Source organism: Numenius arquata, chromosome 7 (genome assembly GCF_964106895.1).
Source record: "Numenius arquata chromosome 7, bNumArq3.hap1.1, whole genome shotgun sequence".
Taxonomy (NCBI): Eukaryota; Metazoa; Chordata; class Aves; order Charadriiformes; family Scolopacidae; genus Numenius; species Numenius arquata.
In genome coordinates, this window is record NC_133582.1 from 27,330,173 (window position 1) to 27,348,044 (window position 17,872).

Consider the following 17,872-nt stretch of genomic DNA (forward strand, 5'->3'; position numbering starts at 1 on the left):
TATGCTTGAGCTCTTCTTCTGTCAACCAGGGGCAAACTTATTTCTCATTTGGAGGGGATTAAAGAAACATAGGTTGGTAAGTACTGCAGTGACTCTTCCCCCTCCCATCCTGCCTTTGTGGTCGATTTTTTTTTTAACCTCTTTAAAAACAGTGCTTAGGCAATAAACTGAACCTCTAGCTACACAAGCTATTACGGACTTAAAAATCATTCAGAGTTGCATTCGAAACTTTGTCTGAGTAGTAAGAGGGTTCAAACTCAAGTGTGGTGTCTGTCCACAGGTCAGTGTGAAATGAAGACATATGTAGTCATAGTCCTTGCCTCCACGCATTTATAGTTTGAAACTAGTGAAGGAGAAGGGTTGGGGCTAGTTGCAGAAATGCAACATGATGAGTCATCAGCCCAGATAGACTTAGATCCTGCATTTTCTGTCTCTTAGCTCCACTGTCTTCATGTTGCCCTATGTTTCTCTGCTTTCTCTAAAATTGGTAGAATGGTAGAATTGGCCTTTTAAACTGCTTATTTAAGATACCACCTTTTCTCCCACTTCTTCAGTAGTCAACATTGATCAGATAATGCTCACCTACCATGCTTTTCTGTGGTTTTTTTACTGTGGCCCTTGCTGAGGATTCTTTTGCCAGCTCTGCCTCCTTCCTTGAGCCTAGGGAGCAGGATGTGAGTGCTTGCTTAAACACTGTTCCTGTCTCTGCTGGACTGATCTGAGCTGCAAATTGAGTTCTACCCTTCTGCACCTGTGAAGATGTGGGCTTCTCTTGGTAACCACCATACACAATAGCATTGACCCATAAAAACTCTCACGCAGCTCTGAGAGTGGAGACCTTGTATGTGGAGAGGAGGGAAAGGGGGGGGAGTGAGAAATGTGGATTCATGTTCCCACTCTGCAACAGTCTTCCTGGGTGGCCTTGAACATATCACTTACATCTTTCCTTTCTTTCCTGCCCCTCCTTTCCTTCCTTGTACTTCAGTCTCCCACCTGTGAAATGAGGATGGTAAAACTTACTCTCACCCTTCCTCTGGCTTAAACATTCAGATGGCCAGCTCATCCAGCTGATGCTCTCTGTACAGTGCCACAGCACTGAAATCAATGAGGTTAACCTTGGTTGTGAGCTTAAGGGTTAAAGTAATGCGTGTAACAGATGTTCAGAAGCCAGAATTTACTGTAGGTTTCTACAATGGGATGTTATAAGTTGTGAAGACCATACACTGGGGAGACTTATCAGACTGATCACTTATACAGCCTAGGAAAATCAAGTTTTAAATCCATATTCACGTCCCTGAATCAGTGACTTGACTTCAGAAGTGTTGAACACCCAGCAGTTTGCTGTGAATATGGTAGGTGTGAATTTGAGGTGCTCAGTATTTTTGCCGCTGTCACAGATTTAGAGATGGAGTTAGGAGCCTTGCTGTAGATGCATGGGGTTGCAGGGTGGTGGTGGCGGCGGTGGCTGTGAGTGTGTTGTGTTTTTTTTTCTTCCCCTAAACCACTGCTTCAGTTCAAAATGGAACTTTTTCACAAGGACAAAGTACATGTACAAAGTGACTTGGTTCATCAGTAGATTCCAGACTGCCTGAGGCATTTGGTGGTCTTGGTTATTGTCCAACAGAAAAAGTCACAGAGACCTGACTGTGTGTGTATATATTTTCACGCATAGATATTTTGGCATTTTAGCTAACTGTCTGTGTTCACTCGCTAGAAATGTGGATGGAGTCGTTGCAGGAGTGAGGGGGTGGTCCCAGCAGGTCAGAGTTCGGGTTAGTGGTAGGGCAGGGTGGGGAAGTTTGGATCACAGCTGCCTACACAAAATTTGACCTCAGATTAACCAGACAGCTTCAGTTTCCACTGCTGCTGTCCTAAAGCCTCCATGAGCAAAAATAACCAAAGTACAAGAAAAAAATATAGATTTTTGGAATTTGTACAAAACGGGGAAGAAAAAATTTAAAGCGAAGAGTTATCTCTTTCTTTGATTGGTACCTGCTGACAGCTGAAAGCAAATGCTAGATATCTGAGGCTAGTACCACAGAGTGCACCCATACGTCAGTGCTAAACAGGTTGGACAAGATCATGTACAGATGTTAATCAACAGGTCTCTGTTGAAATTGTGCCAGTTTACACCAGTTAAGGATATAATCCATCAATGTAATAATTTACTGCGTTATTCCCTTTAAAGTTTAAACTCCTCTGTCTTCTAACTCTGAAGGCAGAGCTGTTTTTTATTAGATAATGGGTTCATAGGAATGGGGTGTTTTTATTAAATATTAAAAATTCACCATTAACCTTAACTGAAAGTCTTGGCTTCATTTAGTCCTGATTGAAACTGACAGTGAAGAATATATGCTGTTCTTGCCAAATTCTGATACGGTAGGGCAGCAAAGCATTTTGCGCGTGGTGGTGAGTCTCCCTTCTCAGAACTGATCTTACTGAGTTTCCGTAATCAAGGACAGACTTTCAAAAGGCTCAAATATGGCTTGTTTTTCAGAAGCTGCTGAGTATTGAGTGCTAATCTTCCTTTGAAAAACTATGTTCAATATCATGCCAGAAGCTTCTGGGTGCCAAGAACTCTTATGAACCAGTCTTTGAGTGTCTTTTGAAATATGGAGTGTCTCTCTATGTAAGAAAACTCTCTACATTTGTAGGCAATTTTTTTTTAACAGTATTGTTAAGCAGAGGATGGCAATGGTGTAATTAGCCTTGAAGAAAAGGGGAATTATACTAAAATCTCACTCATTTCTTGCAATGAACTTAGCTGAACTCTTTGAATAATTTGAAGAAGATCTGAGGAGAAAGCAGCTCTGTTTTGTGCTTTCCTATATCTGTGTGCCCTCTGTTTTGTTAAAAATGGTGTAAAAAATGTTTTGCTGAAGAATTTAACTTTCGAGCCTTATCAGAAGGAAGATGTACCATGCAATCCAAATGCCATTAGATTTAAGCCCAGCAGACTTAAATATTTTGGATAAGGATTTATGAAGCTTCAAGAATTCCCTTAGTAAAATTGGATGTTGATCCCACAGACTGCCTGTTTTAACCCTGCTGACTTCATCAACACAATATTGGAAAGATATACTGTTGGCCTTGTCCCACAATGCATCAGATTTGATCTCTTCTCTTAGCCTTGCTCTATCTAAGAGTGCTCCAGGTGTCATTCAGATTTCTGTGTCTTCCAACAAATATTATGCTGAATTAAATTTTGGGGGTTTTATGCCTAAAAATCTCATTATTTCACAAAAAAAAAATGGAGTAAACCAAATTATTCCATATGGTATCATAAGTAACTGTGTCACTTAAGTGGTACCATGGACTGAAGCATCTTCAACTTTCTGTGAACAGGATTATTCATTTCAAAAGATATCTGAAGACTGTAGAAGCAATAAATGACAAGAAATATCTGATAAAGGTTGTTAGTAGCCAGAACAGGAAATATCACTGAATTCTGAGATTAAGGTACCTAAAAATATTGTATAAACACCAAGTTCTGTTTTCTCTAAATTTGAAGGTAAAACTTCTATTCACTTCAGTACACAGTTATTAAAAATAAAAGTCTCTCCAATCAATCCCCCTTGGTTAATATTCCATATGTAAAGAACGTAGAGGGAGAAATATTCAATTAGAAAAAGCTTAAAGGTAAAACTCTGAATTTAATTTCTAGGAACACCTTTTTCTATTGCTATGGCCGCAGGCTTCTCCGAAAGGTTAAAGGTATCTTCAGTTGTCATCAAGGAGAGTAAGAGTGGAATAAGTGCCCTGGTGAAAGGTATCTGAAGGGAGAGTTCGCCATTGCCACAAAGGAAGGATTAAGTTAACTTTGAGGTAGTGTCTTCCTCTTCCTGGGTAGGTCTGGGTAAGGTCCCAGTGATCGGCCTGTGACTAGAGAGACAGGCTGTGGTTGCATCCTCTGTTCTTCGCCTTCCACAATGCCAGGAACGGTCAATCCATGAACACGTTACTGAAACACAGAGCTGCAATTCTTCTGGTGCTCAGTCCCATAGTCATCCAAAATAGGATGACTCACCAGTGCTGGATTGTCAGGAAGATGGATTTTGGATCAGGCTTTGAATGGATGTCCCTGACTCTTACTAAATTGCTGAAATACAGGCCTAGAAACAGGTTTTCAAAACCAGTTTGCACCCAGTTGTGACTCACTTGAACATACTAAAGCTGCCTTATACTCATTTCAGCCAATACTGAATACTTTTAGATATTCAGTCTTTCTAATTCTGTTTCAGTCTTTAATTTTTGTCACTTATGTTTGCACTGAATGGTATAACTACAACTTGGGGTTAATCCTCCTATGTTTTAATTACTTGTAAGTGAAAGAATTGATTTCTGCTCCTTCATCTTCTTAATCTGTCTGCTTTTGCAGTTGTGTGCAACTGTCATTTTAGGGGATGAAAGGGCAAAGGTGATGTGAGTTTACTTTTCCCCAGATGGCGGAGAATTTATAAAAGTTCTACTGCCTGGTATATTCCCACTTTCTAGATAGCTTTGTCAGTGCTCAAAGATTCCTTTCAGACTTCAGATGTTGAGAAATGAAACAAATAAACAGCTTGTTTTGGTTAACATATAGAAAAGTATTGGATTTTAGAATACAAAAGTTAAGCAGTTTCTTAATATAGAAAATCACCATATTTTTGAAAACCATGATGTCGAACTGTTAGGTTTGTTTGTATTGACTGAAGCAAAGCTAGAAAAATCCTGGGTGGAAAATTCATGATCTGAATAAATTACTCATCCCTACGTCTCAGTGTGATGACATAACCTTACAGAGTATCTTAAAGCAAATAATTTTGCTTTCTCCCTTGTTGCTCTTCAACCCAGTAACTTCTTTCTTCCCATGACTTGTTCCATTATCTTCAGTGTGGCAAGTTTAGCATGAATTTACTCCCTTCAACATGAGTGAAATGATTAAATCTGCTCCAGTAAATGATTTCAGTATGTTAGAAGAAAAATCTTCCTCCTCCTATCTTCTTCCCCACCCTCCCTCTCCTTGCCCACACGTTTTTGATGCTGTTGCTGTAATAGCTCAAGCTCTGCAAAGCATCCTGTAACACACCTGGTGCTGGGTGTTTGGACCCACCTTGGATGTACGTTCATATCTCAGTGTGCACAGAAACTTCGTGCTGCTTTCAGGTTTATGGCACATTTTTTCCTTCCCTTCCTGGAATAGAAATGAGGTCTGGGCATGGAACTCTCGTGAAGGTCCCGGGCCACAAACCATCCCAGTTAATTCAGAAATGTCGTGTTGTGGAAGTCACCACATGTAAAATATCCATAGGGAGAGGCACTAGTTGTCTATGTAGACCTATGTGTGACCTTTTCCTCTGGAAAGTGCTTTGCAGCACAAGGTAAGTATCTGACAGGATATATCAAGATTTAAATTACTCTTAAAAGCTAAATTTACTGGCTGTGTGTATGTGTACAGGAAGTAAAGATTTTGAGACAGTCATGTAACAAACTAAAGTTCCTCCTGTTTAGTTATTCTGGCTTCAGATATATTGATCAATATTTTTTACTTCTAATGCAAATTGCACCTAAATTTTTGAGACTGAAGTTTTAATGGGACTGCTATTTCAGACAGACCAACTTCTCTGTGAAGGAAGAATTAATAATTATTAATAGGCTTTCACTATTGTCTTTCTGTCTTTGTTTAATGTGTTTGAATGTTGACTCATGCTAAATTATGTGCATGTTAAGTGATAAATTATGTAATGCTCCAATGTGGTGGGAATTAATAGTGGAGCTGCCTTCATTTGCTCTTTTGGTGTGTGGTGTTTTTTTTTTTTTTTTTTGCTATAAACCCCATTAGATCTCTCTGTTATGTAGATGGCTTTGGCAAATAGTATTCCTAAGAAAGGAGGGGGGGGACTGGGGAGGGGAGAGGAGGAGCAGGAAGCCCAAACCAAACAGAGCCTTGCTCCCTTCGGACAGATGGTGAGGGCTGAACCTTCATGAATTTGTTATTGACTTAATTGAAATCACATTTGTGTATTGTTCTCAAGCTATGCTAGGGATGGGGCTGGCAGGGGCGGGAGAGAAGAGTTGCGCTGCAAAAATGCAGTGCTGTGGAAATCCTCCAGAAGGTTAAGAGGGATTCCAGCACCTCCTGGGCTATTGCCCCTGCCAGTATGGCCCACTGCTGACCCAGGGTCAGACATGGGCAGGCACCTCGCAGCTGCGTCGCTTTGCCTCCCTTTTCCCAATGGAAATTGCTACGAGGAATGGATTGCTTTGGATAGCGTAGCTGAAGCCTGGGAAAACACGGGCTGCTTCCGAGCAGTTAGTTTACAATATGGTAAATTAGAGGCAGGTCTTGTAGTCTCAATACCCATTAAATTAAATCAGGACTGTAAGTTTGTGCAGTATTTCAGTATAAGGGTTGTCCTGTTTCACTAGTTGATGAATTATGAAGAGGTGTTAATGGTGAGTGGGATAAAGAATGGCTTTAATTCCTAGGGCAGACTATGAAGGTGATGCTGTAGGATGTTCTCTTGATTGCACATCTGGGTACGATATGGAAATGTGGTTTAATCCCACATGCTGGCAAAATTCCCAACAGCATAAAAGGAGCAAGTGCATGCCTCTATGCCTGCCTGTTGCTTGGATGTTGAAGGAACAGTTTTACAGACAAAATAGAGGATTTTTTTGTTCCCCTTTTAGTTAATGGTGTTTACCTGGGACACCTGTGAGTTTTGGCCTTAACATAGAGTGACCTTTCAGAAATGTCAGTGTTGAATATGTTATTTCATCATGATTCTGCTGTACATTTGAAGTCAAAGATGAGATTCTGGTCATCGTTGCAGGCCAGGGCAATCCAGAGAGGTCGGTGGCTTGGGTTTACTTGTTTTCTTTTCCAGACTGACAGGAAAAGTTACTCTGTAAGTCCATGGAGTTTGGACGTTGCACTTAACATTCTTTCTCTAGCTAACTGTCTTTTGATCACTAATCACCAGGAGTGGGGCTATCTTATATTCCTGCCAAAAAAGTGAGCTTAGATTTTAAAAACATTAGAGGTACTGATGTCTTTAATTTCAAAATTCATTGCATGTTTCAGTCCTCTGGAATGCAAGTGATGTGTATGAGTAAGGAGCAGAGGAAGTGAAGTGCCCTTTTATCCCAGGGATGAAGCTTGATGTGGCTGCCACTTTATTTTTCATACAAAACTGATATGTTTTATGTAAAATCTTTCTGTTTTCTTGCATTTTTAAAATCGGCAAGTGACAAGAACACACACTAAGTACAAATGATATCATGCTAAGAGACCATGTTCCTCTTATACTAAAAATATGCTTGTTTTAGTATATATGTGTGTATGTGTATATATTGTGTTTATTTTTGTGGAGTCCCTGGTGATGACTGATGTTGTAACAAGCATAATAATAATAGTACTAATAGTGCAGGCTCAGACATAGGAAAGATTTTTCAAAATTAAGAGAATTCAAACTACTTTTCCTTCTTGGAGAAATTTAGAGAAGGAATTCTTATACCTGGGAAAATTACTGATAGAACTTTTGAGTTTTCATTTTTAGGTTTTCAAACTTTGGCTACTTTTTTTTTCCTTTTCTTTTTTTAACTTTTATTCCTGTCACTCTTTGTCCTTTTCTACTTGTCTTTATCCTTTTCTATTTAATCATAACATGGAAACAGAAAGAAAGAATAAAACTAAAAGCGCCTTTCAAACATTGAAAGTTTCATTTTCCACTTCTGTGAAAAATCTTGTCTTGACACTGGAGGTAAAGGTTTTTCACGCTCTTGCTGAACAGTTGTATCTATATATGTATTCATACAGCTGTGACAACAATGTGGAAATTCTCTCTACACTGGAACAATATAGTTATTTCAGCTTGCTTTGCTTAAAAAAAGCAGGACTACTGAAGAGGAAACAGGCATTTAATTTCCAAATTTAATTAAAAGATAATTCTGAGGAACAGATAGAACTATTATCCGTTGTCTTTCTGATCAATTGTCTTCTGTGCATGTGAACATACAAGCAGGGAATAAAACCATGTCATTTTTGTATAGAAACCCATTCAATATATAGAGGGAAACTAAGACTAAGGATGGAGAACAATGTTAAAGATTATCAATTAAAGTGTATCTTCCAGGAGTATTTTGAACATCAGATCACTTGGTGAGTAATATATGTATATTAACTTCTCTCTCTGTCCCTTGCAGGACAGACCTCTTGATGGCTTTTTGACACTCTATTATTGTAGCCTTCATATATATAGCCTTTTGAGCCCATCTGTAATGGAATGCGCAAGTTTTCAGTTAGAACTATGCCACTTATTTCTTAAACAAACATGGCAGATGCCAAAAAGGTCACAGTTTCTTAGGCTGTCCTTTTGTTAAAATATGGGAAGAAAAACTGTGCATAAGCATGTGGTGTGAAAACCTCACAACTTCCGAGTGAGACCAGTTGAATTTATTCTCCTACTGCATTCCTGCAGGGTGCTTTTGTACCCTTCAGTCTTGCTTTGTGTCTAATAGTTATTGTTGAATTTTGAGGTTGCAGCAAATTCCATGCAGTGCCTATAGAGCCTTTGAGTATTCTACATCTTTCCACAAATGTTGAGGGTTTTGTTTTTTTTTTTTTAAGGTCTTTGCTGTAGGCAAGTCCCTCTCAGGAGTCTGCCGGCTTCCCTTCATGCTCTTTTATTGCTGTTTAAGAATGTTAGCGGGACCTATCCTGCCCTCAAGAAACTTCAAGTGTAGTATATTCAGTTATTCTCAGGAGAGATGTAATCTTTCCTTTGCCCTGGAGGGCCCTGCTTGACCCACAACCCATGAAGGAGCAAGAAGTAAGCACACGTTGACTCCCCAGTTTTTGTAACACCATATGCATTGGGTAGCATTGATACAACAATCTGGAGACAAATTAAGTGCTTTTTCCATCTGCTAGATAATCTAAAAACCTTTCAGGCAACAGATGAGGCTTTGCATTTGGATGGTGATTTGGAAAGAAGGCAGTGAATTGGCCTGATGCATGTGGAAGTGTGAATAGGTGCAAGGATGCGAGAATAAGGGACTGGGGGAGCTGTGGGCCTCTAGTACTGCTTTGTTCAGGAAGGGTTGTAAGAGGGCTCCTGTACTGGGAAAGCTGCTGAATTTGCTTACTGTGGGAGCTGAGATGATAGCTGTGGAAAGGTGGCTGATAATAGAAAACATGGCACACTCAGCAAGAGGTTTAAAGTGGGAGGTTAAACGAGTGTCTGCAAAACTGGCTCTAGCTAGAAATGAGGGAACTGACTGCTACCCTGAATTTCCTGACAGCTCATCGAAAGCCAGAGATAGGAGATGAAGATACCTAGGTAGATTGCTGGCTAAGCTGACACATGCACTTATTTTGAAGCTATTATGAAAAATATGAAGCTTAACTTACTGTGCTGGTTGTTAAAGTCACAGGGGCAGGAGGAGCACAAGGATTTACTTCACAGTGTGCGTGTGTGCTCCTGGAGTGGCACATTCCACAGCGGACGGCGGTGTCATTGAGCACAGCCTGTGCGCTGCTGCAGGGTGTTTCTGAACATGGCCTGCTGCTCTTTTAACACTCAGCTGAAGTCTTGGATGCCATTTGTTCCCCCTGTCATGTGGAAAAGCATGCTCTTGTTCTGTAGGTGAGACAGTTCACATGGCCCTCAGACAGAAACGAATTTGGTTATGGATGGAAAATGTCAATTTAGAAGTTGTCGTGGAGGACCCATTTATTTGCAGGTGCTCTCACCCAGTTTATTATTAGTTCTTGGATTTTCAGTGTTTTTCTGTATCTATATGCACACACACATGTAGGGTAGCTACAGTGATGTTTTGTCTGGGAAACTACTGTTCTTAAGAATTCTGGATTACAATGGCCTGAAAGTTGGCAGGGACTGCTTAATGCATAGGATGCTCCCTGAGCATTTGCTATCACAGTTTTTAAGTTCAAATTCCAGCTTTTGTGCATGTTTCTTTTCATGACTTGAGTAAGTCAATAGAAGCCTATTCTTCCATTTCCTCTCTGCTGTGCATGGAGGTGGAGGTTGTTGTCGTCTGCTTGCCTTTTTGAATGATAATCCATATTGAGGGTCTTCCAGGATGGTTTCTCGTCAAAGGAAATGCAACTAATAGAGGGATGTAGGTGTGTATACTTAGTGCCACTTGCTTTTATTGCCCAAAATACATTAGTAATGTTTTTAGGACCTTTGTAGAGAGTCCCTGGTTCTGCAAAACTGGCAGATCTGTTACATACTGAACAAGAACTCAGCGTAGATATTGTAAACAGAGGGAAACCTTCTTTGCTGCTTGCAACAGCTTTCCCATTGGAAATGTCTTAAAAATAATGACAATGCAGATTTCTTAAAGACTAAACATGACTCGCTCTTAAAGCTTGTGAGACTGTTTATAACAGCTCCATCCAGTGGCTTCTGCTATTATATGAATACAGGGCTTGGCTCACATGGGTTCAAGACCTTCAGGGCTGAAAAATGCTACTTTGAGACACGTGATTTCACCTTGCAGAAGAAAGCATAATGAAAATGAAAGATGTGATGTTTACGTCTTGCAGTTAGTTGTGAGGAATTACTCTAATTTTTTTTTATACTGCTTGTATCAAATGGCTTCTACCTCTTGGCATGCAATGAGAGACCATCCCTCTTCAGTGGCTGGAACACAAATTATGCTTGTTGTGAAGATGAATAGAGTGCCTGTATGTGATGGATTTTTGAAAGAGTGGAATAGCCCAGGTGAACTCACTTGTGCAGTGAAAGGCCCACTCTGTGGTTTACGAGGGAATGTTGGAATTTTTCAGCAAGGTTTTGATGACACATTCTTGTTAAATGCCAATTTTTTTAATACAAATTCTTTGATATTGAAAACATGAGCTTTAATTTCAAAACTTATTTTTCCCCCCCCTTCATGTTTAAACAAATTATTCAAACTATTGTATTAGTTGTTTCTTTTTTTTAATCTTGTCTCTTATGAGCGATGCAAGTAGATTTTCAGATTGTAAAAATTTGAAATTTCAATTTTCTTTCCTGTTCAGGATGGGAAAAGCTTTCAAAATCTCAAAACTTCTCATGGGTCAGACAAAAATGTTTCCCACGTGGCTCTGGTCAATGGGAGCATTACTGTAAACTTCACTGTACTTTGGATCAGGCCCTGAGAGCATATTGGAGATTTTGTCAGCCTCATTGATTGCACAAATCAGCCTTGTTATGAGGAAACATTCCTGGGCCAGACAGCATTCTGACATTTGTCTGTAGTTTTCACATTTAGGAGAGATTATTGTCTCCAGAGGGTCATTCTTAATGATTTAAATCTGAGGTAGATTGTTTTTTCTGGCAGCGTGTGTGTAATCTAATCCATATATTGTTGAAAATAATTGGAACGAGCATTGAGTTGCTATATGGATGTGGTCAGTCAGTATTGACGGCATTGAAACTTGCTGAGTAGGTGGTATGAATTATAAGAGGACCTGGAAAACCAAAGCAAAAAAAAAAAAATTCAAAACAGGGCAGTGTGGAAGTAGAAATGCTTTCCACTGGGATTACTTTGGAAGCAAACAGTCTGAGCTTCAGAAAATTTGCTCATGTTAATTACATGTTGGAAAACATCACATAGACCATATGACCTGGCGTATGTAAAATTTTTGTTTGTTCCCTAAGCAAAGGGCTTGCTGGTGACTTTAGGCACATCTTCCGAGTGAGAGATGGTGTGTAAACTGTACCACCCAAGGAGCAGCCCCGGGAGGCAGTGTGACTCACAGACACGCTGCTGAGACAGAAATCCCTCCCTGCTTTCCCTTGGCTTTTAAGGCAGTGAAATAGAAAGATACTGCTGTTGTTTTGTTTGTTGTTTTTTTTTTTTTTTACCATAGTAAAGTTTGGCTGCAGTGGCACAGCTATATGGATTAGTAGTTGGGAGTGGGAGAAGGATGCTTGGAGTCCTGGTTCCTCATCTTCAGGAAGGGGACGTGTGGGCAACTCCAGTTTGTATTGTAGCCTAATATCAGAGTAACTTATACAAGTGAGTTATTTCTTGAGCCTGATGTGGTAAAGCATTTCAACACACTTCTCAGTTCTTTTAAATGTTGATTGGATTTAAATATGTGCTTAAAAATAAGTGCTCTAACGCTTCACCAGAGAAAAAAATGTTGCTGTGAGATTATATTCCCTCTGCGTATGTGTATGCTCCAAGTTACAGTTCAGCACATTACATCTAGTATCTCTGAATTACTGTGCTGTCCTGTGGTAAAAGGGCTTTTTGCTGACTTCAGTTTTGGATACCTCGCTACTTCTCGTTAATTGGAAAACTATTTTTAGATGTAGTTTATTAGGACTTGGCACTATCTATTAGCATTATTTCTGTATACTAATGATATGCTTGGTTTAAAAACAAGAGACGCATGTGTATGAAGTATTCTAGGTAGTACCCTACACAAAAATAGAAATCAGCAGCAGTGTTTTCCCCAGAGGTGCAAGGTCCAGTTTGATATACATCTAGCATGTTGAACTGATTAGGAAGGTGCTTTAATAGGAAGAGAGCCAAATTTAAGCCAGCAGGTTGAATTTTATTTCAGGCCCAAGAGTTAATTTTGCAAAAGAAATTAGGCCTTCTATTTCCCACCCCTTGACATTTACATTTCTTCCTTTGCTTTCTATGGTTGCATTAATTCTCAACTGAGAGAGTCATTCAATCCATAGGATGATTTCTTCAATGTGAGTAGTTTTAAGATACTAGTCTTTAAACATTCATCTTACTGTAGTTTTAGCATAAAACTTGTGCAAAAGACAGTTTCTGGAAGTTCCATTGAAACTAAACTTACAAATATTTCACTCAAATGATTAGATCAACACTAAAGTCAACCTCTTAATTTGTTTAAATTGTAATCATTGTTGTTGACTCTTATTTTTAATCACTGTTACCATGTTGAAAGAGGCCTTAGCCTGAAGTTTGTGTGTGGTTTGGTTTTTTTCACCTTCCACCGATTGAATCTGTTGGTTGTTTCTCATGTGAATTAAGGAACATTTGGATAAAGTGAGATAGGATCTGAGAGAAGACGTTTTGGAGTACGTATCCAATCCTGGCATTTATGTAGGCACAGAACTCATGTTCATACCAGTGGAAACTCTTTGCTATATTACTGTGCATAGCTACGTGAGCTATGTGAAAGACTTAAGCTGTGCTTGCATTGGAAAGTGTAGAAAACTGGAACTTATGATACTTACTGCAGAAAGGAATTATTTCAAGTAAACAAATGTAGCTATTTCCCTGCCTAACACAGGTGAAGGCTTAGCTAATACATTCCACCTGTGAGATTCATAAGGGGAACTCCAGAGACGAGCTTCAAGCTGCACCTAGAAGACTTCTAGTAAAGCATCTATTGAATTGATAAACAGCAAAGGTATGTGCAAGACAGGATTATTGAATTTTTTTTTATTTAGGGCAGTTTGTTCAGAAAAGAGAAGTTGTGCTTATAGTTAATAGAGCATTTCCAATGTTCTGATATTGCATTCGAGTTAAATGTCATGAACATTTGGATTTTCTGAACATAACTTTTAAAGCTAGTTAAATTAAATCTTGCACTTTGTACCTTAATGGAATCTTCAATTTTAAAAAGGCAGTGAAGGATTTCTAAGTAAAAAATTTTACCTCTTTCTTCCCCACCTTCCCACCAGCCATAACATCTCGATAGTTTGAATATGTGCCTCTAAATATAGGACCTTTCAGAAGTATGTGACACTATGGATTTCACAAACTGGGCAGTAGGTCTGCTACTTGCACATTTGTATACAGGATTTCCCCCTTCCCCCCCCTTGTAGAGTCTTGCTTCTGGGGGTGAAACTCATCCATAGTCTTATCATCAGTGTTGGCTGATATTAGAGTTGCAGACCTTGGGCTGTAACAAAAGTGACAAAGCTGCTGTAAGGAAGGAAGAGGAATGGAAAGAATTAAGTTTGTGTTGACTGCGTTGTGGGTATCTCTTAGCATGAGGTAGCAGTGGAGAAAAACATTTATTCATTAAGATATAATTGCTTGGAACTAGATGCGTTTCTGCCTTCCATGCTGGTTTTCTTTGAATCCTTCTGTTTAGACTTTTCTTTCTCATTGCTATAATTTGCTATGCACTGATGGGGATGAATGCCATCAAATGTTGAAGCTTTTGATGTTTCTAATATAAAATGCAAATGTTTAACAGATTAAAATTATTTGCTAATAAGTATCAAGAGAAGTACAAATAAAAAAACCTTGTGTAATAGTTGCTAAAAATTCAAGTGAATTATTATTAAACTTATTATTAAACAGTGGGCAGGCCCTTCTTTGATGTATGTAAATTTTTTCAGACAGAGGCATCCTTGTATTGTTAGAGTGTAACTGCTATTTTCATTTTCTTTTAAACCTCACTTGAAACATTCTGAGGAAGTGTAGAACTGGTGAATCTTCCTAGATATAGTGAAACTGAGGGATAGAGGGAGGATGGAGCCTTTCAACTGCTGATGATTCCCATCCCCTTGTCTGTTCAATTTGGGAGACTGTTCCCGACTCGTAGATCTGGCAGAAACTGTGTTTGTTCTGTACAGACTCCTACAAATTGCTTGTGCTTAATATTGAGCTTAACAGGTCCTCGTGTGTATCTGAAGTTTCTGCAGGCTGCTGTAATAAATACTGGGCAGCTTAAAACTGTCTACAATCAGGATTTCAAATTGAAATGTGAACTTGTCTTGACTATATCACTAGAAGGCGCATCTTGCTGCTAATCATTATTTATCATTATACAGAGCAAGCCAGAAGAGCTGCTTTACTGTTTTTTATCATGACAGCCCGAGTCTTTGTAGTACTACAGCTGAAATCTGGGAAAGAATGTTGGGCCGGACATGTTATATCTTGACTGGTTTTTGGCTGATCAGTATTTAGGGGTCAAGGTGCTTTGGCCTTTGGATTTCTTTACTTGCAGTTTGGAATGGCTGAAGTATTAAAACCCTTAAGTGCATTTCTTGTCAAAGACATCTTAAATCAAACACATCTTAAATGAGTTACTGAAAAGAAACAGTTTCCACTTCTTCCTTAATCTGTCTCCCTTGCTCAGTAATTGATGCCTAGTTTCATGAGTCATATTTAACTAGCCTCAAGTTAAATCTCTTACAGCCTAATCCTGTACATCCTTCTGTAGTCAATGTCTGTGCTGGGAGTTGGTGGAGGTTTTGCATGAGTAAAGACTGCCAGATGGGTTTCTGCAGGAACTTGTATTGTTTTTATCTAGAAGGGGAAAAAACTTCAGGAAAAATCAGCATCTATAGTCTTTGCCTCTTGGGTGACTGGGGAGGCGCCCTGGGTTGATTCGGGGATTCCCAAAGAGTGAGGGGTTCTGTTGTATGGGCATGCAAGATACGGATGTTTTCAGGATCTGATGTTATAACACCTAGGAAGCCAGCCAAAAGCAAGTTTGAGGCTGGTATTCTAAGCAGAGATTTCAACAGGGCTTGACTTAAAAACAGGCGTAACAGCCAGAACTTGCTGATCCCCACAAGTGAATGAGGACTTCCTCATGGAGGAAGATGGAGGTGGGAATGTGTGAGTTACGCTATTTTAACTTCTGTCACTACGGCAAAGATAGTCTTCTGAGCTGTGAAAATTATACTCAGAATCCATTTTTCAAAAGACTTAACAGCCATTCTTTTCCCTGATTTATTTTTGTCTAGTATTTTGTTGTGGAAAAGGAAGAAACAACAGGAGAAGAAAGGCATCTAGTAATAACAATTTGCAGTTTTGTTTGATGAAAAGGAAAATGTGACTATAATGCCAATTTTCATTACAACTCAAACTTTCAACAATAAGAAGTCATCATATAGTGGCTGTTTTCATTATTGTTGCTGCTGAAGAAACAAAATACATTGGCAGATAAAAGAACATCAGAATTTTCCTGACTACTGTCAGTCACTCAGATTAACAAAGAGGAAGAAAGTTGTGCCCTTTTGTCTTTTCTTGGTTTGTTGTCTCAGTGTTAAACATATTAGAGAGTCTGTAAGTGTCTTGCCCCCTTTGTTTGTTTTTCTGTTGTCCCTGTGATTGTTTTCTTTTGTAATCAGGCCAATTAACATGTCAACACAAGAGAACCACTTGTGGATTTTTTCTTTTTTTTTTTTTTAATTTCCTCTGAATCTGGAACAAAGTTTAGCAGATAAATAGACTTGTCTTTAATGAAAGAGGGGAAATTGCAAATGGGAATTTCACTAGACAGATGTCATTAGTTACTCCCACAAGTCTTACAGGTGTGACATTAATCAGGTTGTGGGCCATGTTCTTGGAGTCTCAGAGGGATCTGACACCATCTGTGTGGCTCCTGTGTTCAGGGTCACTAACTGAGCATGCAGAAAAAGATCACTTCCTGAGGTATCTCTGCCTTTGAACAGGCCTGTTCCACCCCATGACAGATACCTCCAACAGCCAACACCTGAAGGGCATCGCTTTTCCAGTATTGACACTGATGGATGTACCCAGAGCTAAATTAGCACTTCCTCCTTGCCTGAAACTCTGGCTGGCCCATGTGTGTATGGGCACTGCAGTGGAGTGGTGAGTTAGTGTTGCTAGATCCAAGGAAACCAAGCAGGATGTGAATGATCATATGCAGAAAGTTCCCATTTTTCCTACTTAGCAAATTTTTAAAGACTGTTATAAAGGGGCAGCAAATAAGTTTAGGGCTTGGTCCTTAATTATGCCATACCTTAGCAAGACTTGGAAAAGAAATTCCTTTAAGAAGATATTGCACTTCTTGGTTGTAAAGATATTTCCCCATGTTACATCACCTACAGTGTGGGAGTCGGGGACAAAGAGATTTCCTGCCCCCCTTCTCCTGAGCCCCCATGGAATATCAGTTATAAGGTAGATAAGCAATAAATTATTTGCGTTCTCTCTCTTCTTTGCATAGCTAACTGTGTAGTCATCCTTTTCACTTGAGTCTGGCTGTCTAGTTAGTGGTTTTATATTAAGCATCTGCATGTTAGACATATTGCTCTGTATCCGAGGTAACACAGAGGGTCCAGCTTTTGGACCATAATTCCTACTGGTTTCTACCACAGCCAGGTATTCTTTAGGCAGTTGTGCTCATCCAGTCCCAGACTGCACTGTGGAGAGAAAAACCATCCTAGAGGTAGTTATCTATATTTTAATTCAAGAAAATAACTTGCTGAATTTCTTCCCTTGGGAAAATATTCCCTGATATAGTTTTGGTTCCAGTCAAGCGTCGCAGTTTCAGTATCTAACAGAGACCTAGTTTCCTTTAGGCTTATGAGTCTAACAACTTGGGAACTGTTTCTCCCTCTCCCTTCCCCCCCAAGAGATCATGCTTGCTAGACGGGCTTTCCCAAATTCTCACAGCTCTAATCTGGATACCATTTAGTGTGACAGCCTTCTTCCCGGGTTCCCACAGCTGGTTAGTGTTTTGAATTCCAGCCTCATGAACTCATATCAGGCTACATGGGCTAATGCTCCGAGCACAACCTAAAGCAGATATCTCTGATGACAGAGTAATGGAGAAAACTGTGGTATTTTCTGTGTGTTTATAAATGCACAGTCATTTTTGGTGTTCTTCAATTTCTGTGGAGAGTAACTGACTGTAATGCCTCATAGATGCATTTGAATATTAATGGAGGTGAAAATAAAATCATTACAGTATGTTTGATGAAAGACCAGTAAAACAACCTGCTGCAATGGGAAAAGTCTTTATCAAATCCCAAGGGTCACAAATAGGGCTAAAGATATCACTTAAATAATTACTCATATCTCCAACTAAACTCATACAAAGGAAAAGTCGAGGAAAATTATGTCCTATTCTCTCTCATAACATTCAAATTTTACCTTGAATAAACAGTGTTTCAACTAATAA